This window comes from Scomber scombrus, chromosome 2, assembly GCF_963691925.1.
Source record: "Scomber scombrus chromosome 2, fScoSco1.1, whole genome shotgun sequence".
NCBI lineage: Eukaryota > Metazoa > Chordata > Actinopteri > Scombriformes > Scombridae > Scomber > Scomber scombrus.
Window position 1 is genome coordinate 19,135,822 of NC_084971.1, and position 10,164 is coordinate 19,145,985.

At 37.5% G+C, this 10,164-nt stretch overlaps 1 protein-coding gene across 5 annotated transcripts in view; it reads left to right on the forward strand.

Moving 5' to 3' along the window:
• Positions 1–9,495: 9,495 nt before the first annotated feature.
• rbm47 (RNA binding motif protein 47) overlaps positions 9,496–10,164 on the forward strand; it is a 32,632-nt gene continuing 31,963 nt past the window's right edge. For all 5 annotated transcript variants that reach the window (XM_062429827.1, XM_062429844.1, XM_062429853.1 and 2 more), the window contains exon 1: positions 9,496–9,772. The gene's annotated coding sequence lies outside the window, so the exon portion shown is untranslated. The remainder of the gene's footprint in view (positions 9,773–10,164) is intronic.

Genomic DNA, 10,164 nt, shown 5'->3' on the forward strand with positions numbered 1-10,164 from the left:
TATCATCACAAATTGTTACTCTTAGGCCTATTTTAAAGACTGACTACTTTATTAGACTGATTTATTGGTTGATGCTCTTTATGGATCTATTAATCAGAAGAGATAAATAGATAAAAATGGATCAAACATTTATCATCTGTTCTGAGAGGCAGAGAAAGAAACTAAGTGTAGTGTACAGTATGTGTGTGTGTTTGTGTAATGGGATGGCAAATACTTCAAAGAGCATGTGATATGTACCAATGTACAGTATCAAGCCTGACCAGTTGGACTCGTTGTGAACTTCATACTGCACTGTCCTCACATGAGTGACAGTGAGGAGGCCTCGGACAGACCGTTCAGGCTGAGACTGCTCCCTGCTGGACACCACACTGCAGTGCAGCATTAACTCTGACAACTTCAACTGACTAAGACTGCTATTAATAATTATATTACAGAGTCTTTATTGTTCCCAATGGAGAAATGCATGTTTATGTCTCACATGAAAAACATACAGATACACACAACATACACTGCACACATGGTCATATATGCACACATATGGCACACCCAGCTATAACTAATGCAGTCTAAAGAACAGCCCTGTAATAAATCCTCATCAAGGTCATAATCTTCCGTTTTTATTAATCTATTTTAGTGAGGGGTTGATTTATCTTTATTATATTGTGTCTATACCCTATAATTTATATAAAAGGGGTGGACAAAGTATTATAAATACATTAAAGTACAATCCCATAAAGTTCAACAGCACCATAGACTAAATCCTCCAAAATGACCATAAATCATAAATCAACTACTCTCTAAAACATTATAACCTTCATGATATTGGGATTTATTACAGGGCTGTAAAATTATACTATATTAGTTTTATGTAGGTGTACCTAATAAACTGTTAAGTGTGTGTATATTTCATGATGAACTTGCACATCTTTTAACTTCTCCTGTACCTCATTTTATTTTTTTATTTTAAATTTTTAACTTAATTTCAACAATTTTTCATACTTGTCTAATGTATATAGTATGGTATGGTATGCTATTCTATCTATATTTTACTATGCTTATATTACCATGCTTCTCTATGCTACTTGGATAACATGCTGCTGAGCCTAAGACCTGCTGTGTGCTGATCTCCTCACACATACTTACTCACATGTAAACATAGCCTTCTTTTAGGTATTTTATTGACGGCTATGGCAAAGTATGTAAAAGTATGTGTGCATCAATGTACAGGACAATCTTTAAGCTACTGTCATTCATGAAAGTGAAATGTGGGAGGAAAAAATGATCCTTTATGTTCAGTCATGTTGAGTTTATTTATTTACAAGAATCTGGTAGTTTGACAGGTTAGAAAACCTATAAGTTCATATTCTAAATAGTTTTCTTATTAAGAATGACCAATTTAAGAATAATGCCTGATCTTAATCCTAACCTCAAAGTAGACATTCATATGATAACTAGCTGCCCACATGGGTTGCATCATCCAGTCCTTGCACATTTTATTTGTCTGTGGAAGTATGAGTCAGTACATCTATCAGCAGCTTACATTGTGTGATCTTGATTTACAGGTTGAAACCGGTCGGTTCAATAAAAACTAACTAAATAAAAAAAAGAAACACCTCCGATAGATTTAAAAGGAACCCTGACTATTAAGACTTTTATGCCTTAATACGCTATAATTGCCCTGCCTTATTAAGATATGTCATAAGAAACACATGAAATATTTTCATTGTTGAAAAATCCTCTATGTTTAATACATCTTTTGACATACAGAAGCCACTGTTACACTAGGTGCACAATAAACTCTGAGTTGATGACATAAAATAGTTGAATTAGAGAGATGACTGCTTTTGATTGTAATTTCCAGTCGAACTGAAATAAGGCAAGTGATGTAAGTCAGTTTATAGCTTTCCTATCGATAAGAAGAGAAAGAAGTTGAAAAATGTCTGGTTTTTGTCTGGTTTTAATAATGTTTGATGTTTTAATTTTTTTATATTTTTTGTTGTTTTTATTCTCTGTAAAGTGAACTTGGGTGAGTTGAAAGGCGCCATCAAATAAAATGTATTATTATCATTATTATTATTATTATTATTATTATTAAAATGCCTGTGGATGAATATAACTTCCTAAAAACCAGCAGCTGTGTTCTCATCACTTCAGCCCTGATGTGTGTGATGCACTTAATCGACCACAGCTGTTAAAATAGTTAATGGGTGTTGCTGGCTATAAGCGAAGCATAAAACCACATGCCGTGCCTACAATTTTCTCCCACAAGGAGTCTTAACGTTAAATGCCCTTGGATAGTGAGTGAAATCTGCTCTAAGATACGTCAAAGACAGGATACGCTGGATGTTCTCCTGTAGTGTAAACAGACTGGGACCGGTGAAGACTGTTGCAACCATTTGATGTGACTACACAGACTGCATTGCGACATAAACAACGATGGCGACTTATGAGTGAAAGGTTGTTTTTTTCCAATTTTATGAAAAATTTAGACACCAAGAGTGTTTTTATATAACATTTAAATTGTTGATGACAATGTTAAACTTATAAGGTCCTTCAAGTCTTAATAGTTGGGGTTCCTTTAAACTAAACAGATACTGGAATTTTCAATACAAAATCATTTAGTAAAAAGAGATTTTAATCACTTATTGCATTTTATTTTCCATTACATAACAGTTGAAGGCCACAATTTTATTCACATTTTACATTTACATTTTGTTATTTGGCAGATGACTTTAAAAGTAACACGAGAGAAACAAACAAACATTAGAGCCTCAAGTGGATGACCAGGTACAAGTACAATGAAAAAGGGCACTAGACAGAAGATTTTTTTTTTTTAAGTAAGAAATTACTGGAAGAAGACTAATAAATAAGATATTCCATAAGTGCCAAGGTACTGAGTTTTCAGGTGTTTCTTGAACGCACCACCGGAGGTCTTAGTCAACAAACTATGACACCAAGAAAGTTGTTCAGCTTTGTAAAACAGTAACTAATAGTTACAGATATTATCTTGCCATTTCTGTGAAGAGTGCACTCATCAAAAGTCCCTCCCTTTAGAGTAAACGGATGTGTTTTTATCAGACCAACAGAGGGAGACATTTTCCTGGGTGCTGCTTCCCTCTGGTAATGAGTGACCTATTTCAAAGCCATTTTCTGGCCTGTGTTTGATCCGAGTACTTGAACATTAAAAATGTATGAACCTGACTCTTCACATCAATCTTTGTACTGCAGTTTTTAAAACACAGCAAGGTGCAGGCTGAGCTCAGCACCTGCACTAGTAGAGATGAATGCAGTGTCTTATTTAGTTGTAATAATCCTGAAGGATCACAGAAAGTTGGTGTTTGTAGTTTACTAAAGCTTTAGTAAGTTAAGAGAACTTGGAAAAGCAGGAGGTGGTTTATCAGTGTGTGGAAAAACCACAGTGAGCTTTTTGGGGCCAAATGAGCCTCACTTCTCCGCGGGTGAGAGTACAGCTGGAGAGATTATCCCATGCAACACGCGTCATCAATGTCGCCTCACAACAGGGCTCCACTTGCTCTCTGTGTGTGTGTGTGTGTGTGTGTGTGTGTGTGTGTGTGTGTGTGTGTGTGTGTGTGTGTGTGTGTGTGTGTGTGTGTGTGTGTGTGTAATGGCGTATTCAATAATCGGCCCGGTTGGAGATGGCGGGTCGTGCGGCCGTAAGCCGACCTGGAATTTTCTCAATAAAGGCCTAATCTTTACGGAAAGCTGTACAATGCTGGAAGGAGTTTCTCTCTTTTTTTTGCCCCCTGCCCCCCTCCATCTTTAATCAATTCACCTACACACTCACACCATGCAACCTCTCAATCACACTTATCATACACTCACTATGCACACGTTTCTTTTATGTGTGTGTGTGTTGTCTACCTGAGTGACCTTGAGTTGATCTACACGGGGTCATGTATGCTACACTCGTTCCAAAACCATGGGTATTATAGTAACATGCTGCTGTGACAGCCTTCAATCCTCTGGGAAGGTTTTTCACAAGATTTTGGAACATGGCTGCATTTGCTCCCATGCGTATTAATGAGTTTGACCATTTTGAGCAATAACGCCTGGCTCACAATCAACGTTGCAGTTAATCTCAAAAGCTGATGGATGGGGTTGAGGTTATGAATCAGTGCAGACCAGTGAAGTTATTCCACACAAAACTGAGGCAAATCATTTATTTTTAGGCCTCACTTTGGGCACAAAAGGCATTGTTGCGTTGAAACAGAAAACTGCTGCCGTAAAGTTGTAAACTAGTGTCTAAAACATAATTACATGTTGTAGCATTTCCCTTAAAGCAATAGTTTGATATTTTGGGTAATATGTTTGTCATAAAAAGCCAGAGAAAACGATTAATACCACTCTATGAATCCAGCTAGGAGACAATTAGCATACTTAGAAATACAAATAAAAATCTGCCTACCAACACCTCTTAAATTCACTAACGCATTATATCTTGTGTGTTTATACTTGGCCACTTAGGGGCAGTGGAAACAAGTTGTGACTAAATATCATATTATCACCTTTTAAGTTGTTGAACTTGTTACCAACAGTTGCTTATTTAAACAGCAGTCACAGAGCAACACTATTATTCATTTGGAATATTTTTTATGTCCCTCTAATGAATGCAAGTCCAATAGTAACTCACTGAAAATGTAACTTTGAGAGTGGTGAGAGCGACGGTAAAATTGCAGACTGGTAAGCAAAACAATGACCTGCAATTTACGGTAAAGCTCAGTAAAGCTGAATGGAGCTGCTGGGTGGGCTGATGGAGGTTCATCAGTATGAGCGACATCTCTCACATTACTCACTGTCATTTCATACATTGTTCAGAAAAGTACATATTATAGTAGCTTTGTGTATAGAAATTACCTGTAATATTTAGTTGCGTGTCGAGTTTTGTGTATGACTATTTCTTGGCTGGGTGCACTGACTGTCACCACAAGGTTGCTAGGCAACAAGCAGGGACTCACTGCATTCAGCCAAGAAATAGTCCCAATGTTTTTAAAGTTTTTTTGATGTGTTAACAAACTAGATATTAGGTGTTAATTAGGGGGTATTCTATAACACAGAGCCAGGCTAACCGTTTCCCTCTGTTTTCAGTCTTTATGCTAAGCTAAGCTAATTAGCTGCTTTACAAGTAGGTCCACATACTTTTGACCATATAATGCATTTATTGTGGTTGGGTGTGAGAGAGGGTTTGCTTTTCTCATCAGGTTGGGTTTGATCAATTCAATTTTTTTCAATTCAATTTTATTAACAGTATATTGTGCCAAATCACAACAAAAGTTATCTCAAGGCACTTTTCACACATAAAGATCCAATTATAATCTATTAGACCCACGTCTCATCGTCTCAAGTCACACACACACACACACGCACACACGCACGCACGCACGCACGGCAGACACACACACACACACACACACACACACACACACACAAACGCACAGTTCTCCATTTAAGGCTTGGCTTCAACTTTTGTTGCAAAGTGGAGAATGCAGCTTTTGTGCAAAAGCACAAGAACAGACATCACAGCCAGTTTCTGTAAGTGATCTCATTTGTGTTACATGAGAGAGAAACAGAGAGTTTGGGAAATATTAAACTATGTTACAGATTGACATTCAATCATCCAATATCCACAGCAAGGCTACAAACACAGAGTATAAGCCAAAACACACACCCACACACACACACACACACACACACACACACACACACACACACACACACACACACACACACACACACACACACACACACACACAAACACACAAAACACTTAAGATGACATCATAAATCCAGTTCAGCAGCAGATATAATAGTAACATGATCCACATTTTCCTCCTTTCTCAGATTTCTTTGCAGTGTGTGATGCCTTGATTGGGCCCACTTGTTGCAGGTGAATGGATACACAGCCCTGTCTCTTTGTGTGTCATTGTCATGCATTTGGAGTATCAGCGGAGTGTTTTCCTGGGAATCTCTGCTGTCTGTGTCTCAGGTCTCTCTGTCTATTGTGTTGCAACCAGGGCAGGGTGGGAGCTGCGTATTATGGGAAGAGTTTGCTTTGTTTACACCCTGTGAAAAGGCTGCATGCGCACGTCTGCAAGTGTGTGTGTGTAAACTAAAAGTTCATGAAGACATTATTGAAGGATAATTCCGGTTTATTGCAATTCGGCTCATATTTTTGTGGTTTTGTTAGTTTGAATATGTCACAGTACGAGTAAAAATAGTGATGGTTTTAACTGCTTTCAGTTTCCTGATACTCACAATCAAAATCCATACTTTTACTTCCTGGTTAACTTTGTACCTTTATCAATGACCTCATACTGTGGCAATGGCTGGAAATAGAAACTCCAGCCTGTAAAACCATCATAATTCTTTTAACAATCCTGTCCTTCCCATCAAATAAAACGTCCTTTATCTCTTTCACTGATATCCCACTGATATGTGGATGGTTCCTCCATTATTCCATGCTACCAAGTGTGATTTCAACGGGAAATATATGCTCCATACTGATCCTTATATATCATATCAATAAAACTGTAACACCGATAGGACACCAACGTTATCTTCATGAATTGAAGTCTGCTGCAGTATAGATTATTGTATTTTATCATAGAAAGCATTCTTAGCTTTCTTTAGTCCAGAGGAGTTTGCTAAAGTGACTGTATTCACACAGTTACTGTTGGCCTATAGCAACAACTGCACCAATATTAGAGTCTAAACGCAACCATAAACTGTAAAGAATAATGGATGTAGTCTCCATGACGTCACCCATAACCAATGGTTTGATGTCACGGAGTGGACTCCTGTTTCCTGCTTTCGCCATCTTGGATTTTTGGAGCCAAAAGTGACCATATTTGGATGAGAAGGTGGAGCTGATACTAATGCTAGCTGCTAGCTTTGTTAGCACACTGCATTTACAGTTTTATGGTTATCTTTGATAATGCTAATGGCAATGCCAATTTTTTGATAGTAAAAAACTAGCTAGACAACATTAGATCAAAATGTATTTACCGGAAAAAACTGAACATCCAACTCCTTAGAGGATCTTTTAGTTCAACCAAATACTGAATAAGACTTTTTTAGGTGACCAAAACGTTACAAGTAACTTTTATGAACTGAAAACACACTCAAATGGCTACGACTACACCTATACTTATTGAATCTGGTGTTATACCAAGGTTAACCAACAAACGTTGTTACTGTGGTAGCAACTTGCCTGTGAGAGCGCCTATGTCTCAGTCAAAGCGGCCACACCGTTAATTATGCATAATTGTAAGCCTTTATCAATTTTAAACAGGTGCCTTATGTGAAAATTCACCCCCATACAGTTGTCATGAACGAGGAAATAAGCTATAGAGACCAAAACAGTTTTTGTACCAGGCTATAAACATGTTTATTTCTGCTGTGATGTTGGGCATTTTTACACAAGGTTTATGGGGACTGACTTACATTTGAAGCAAGCCTCAAGTGGCCATTTGAGGAACTACATTTTTGACACTTTCAAATTCACTTCATTTTCGTCCCCACAGGCTGCAACTTGAACGCAAAACATTTTATGAGCATTTTTTTGTTAGAACATGAGTTCCACCAACTTTTCTAAAGTCAGCATATGAATTATATTATATAATATATTACTTGCTTAAACTACTGTTGCATCAACTATAATAGTCACTTTTACCAACTCTTCTGTTTTAGGTATGGTGTTAAATCTATTTTAAATAATTAGTTAACATTAACACAATTTGCATTTTAACAACAAACATCTCACGTTACTGTTAAATGTTTTTAGTAAACATCATAAACATCACTTCCACCTTCCCAGAATATTGTTAAATTACAAGAAGTAGAAATTGTGGCGCGCAACAGGTTCCTTTTCACTTATATTGAGAAGAAATGTGAAGTATGCAAGAAGGGACCATAAAGGCTGTATTTTCTGTAAAGGTTAAATGTTTAAAATGGTGTTAAATGGTGTTTTTTTACAGACCCATCATAGAATCAGTCCAACATTCTCACTGATTTGTTGGTATTTTAATACAAATTTTTGAAAAAAGAATCAGTTAGGAAACATTGATAAAGCATAGCACAAACTCAGCCTTTTCTGACAGACCTTTGTAACAGACAAATCACAGAGGAAGCTAAGAAAAATGACAGTGACACGGGTACTTTTCCCACCACATTCTAGTAAAATCCAGGACCCTGATATACTAATTCTCAATGCATGACAGCCAACAACCTTATCTAGAAATCCAGACCATCCTCTGTTTAGGAATTTGCCATCTTGCCCTCTACAGGTTTCCAAAAGCTATGCACGTTTTTATTTATCCCAATAATAAATAATTGCTCTTAACTCTAACACATTATGAACTGCCTATTGATTTCTCACACAGCCTAAAACTTTATTTTTAAAAATTATTTTATCTTTATTCTTCTGGTAACTGTTTTTCTTTGCTTTTAACATAAGTCCTCACTGTCTGAATTGGCACTGGCAGTTTTTATGTCTTTTATTGTCTTGCTGTGTTTTTATTGTGTTTATGCTTTTGTGTTCGTTTACTGCTAAAAGAATTTCCTCTTGTGGGTCAATAAAGATCTGAACTGAACTGAACTGAGCAATGATTGCGCCAGACGTTAAGGAGATTTTTTTTTTATTTTTTTTTTTTGCAGCATATTTTAGTCCTTTTAGTACAACCCCGTTAATATTTTTTCTCCACATTGCTGCTAATGCGTCTGCAGTGTCTTTTAGACATTTAAATGGTCTCTTAGGAAGTTTACATTAGTCTCACATCAAAGTAAGGTTGTTGTCAGTGGCGCAGTTTTATAGTGCCGATCACATTCAACCATTTGAACTGTATCAACATGCAACAGCACAACATAGATAAAACCGGGCGTGATCCCCACTGTGATGGATCACCAAACTTAAGCAAGTCTCTGCAAGAGGATTTTCATACTGTTAGGAAATGATTGGAAAACAGTAGTAATACATGTCGTGTGAAATTATATGGTACTGTGGTAGTACAGGAAAAAATAGACAGCAGTAATAATGAGTAAACATGCTGTGTTTTACTGTAAATGAGCTAAAATAAGCACAAAACACTTGCATGTATCTGCCTCCATACTGTTACTATATAATCAAATGATGATGATTAAACACTAATAAACAACTTTACTACCTCCACCTGTGATGATAATAAAGATTTTGGTTGTTTTAAGTCATGAACTTGACATGGTAGCAATGCAGGCTGTATGTAGTAACTTTACTCAGTGTTGTATATGCTTCTGTATTTGCACACTTTTATGCAAGGTTTGTGAGATCTGTTAAGTAAGCATTAAAGTAAAAACGTATTGAGCAACACGTCCAACGGCCCTGGCCTCCTCCCAGCCGGAGTTCAGCCGCTGTGTTGAAACGTTATTTCTCTGTGTGAGCAAGTCTGACTCAATCTCAGTTTCCTATACTAACAAGTTCCCTACTGTGTGTTCAGGAGTGTGTGAAAGTGCACGGGGACTTTATCTGTATGTATGCATCTGTGTGTGTGATTGTGTGTGTGTGTGTGTGTGTTGTTACTCTAAACAGAAATCCAGCTTCCTCACTTCTCTGTTCTGTCTCCATGTCAGTTGACTGACCGCGTTTGTTAGCGTTCACTACGACTCTGTCTCTCTCTCTCTCTCTGTCTCCGTGACAACAGGCTGTCACGAAGACGTTGCACCTGAAAGCAGGAAGAAGGAAGTGTATGGTCCAGCCTACGCCACTCTGCAAGAAGTTCAGGTAGGCAAACACACACACACACACACACACACAAACACACACACACACACACACACACACACACACACACACACACACACACACACACACACACACACACACACACACACACACACACACACACACACACACACACACACAATGTTGAATGAGAGATGAATGGGTTGAAGCTGCTCTACATGATCTAACAAGCACCATATTGTCAAAAAAGAAAGAGAATAAAGAGTGAGTGGGTGGGTAGGGAAAAGAAGGAAAATAAATATGAAGGAGGAGAATTAGAAACACCGGTTGAGCCGGTGTTGTTAGAGATGAACTTCACCATTTTACTTTCAGTTCAGGTTCAGAGCAGGAACCCCTTCAAAAACACTGTTTATAACAGACAGTTTCAGATC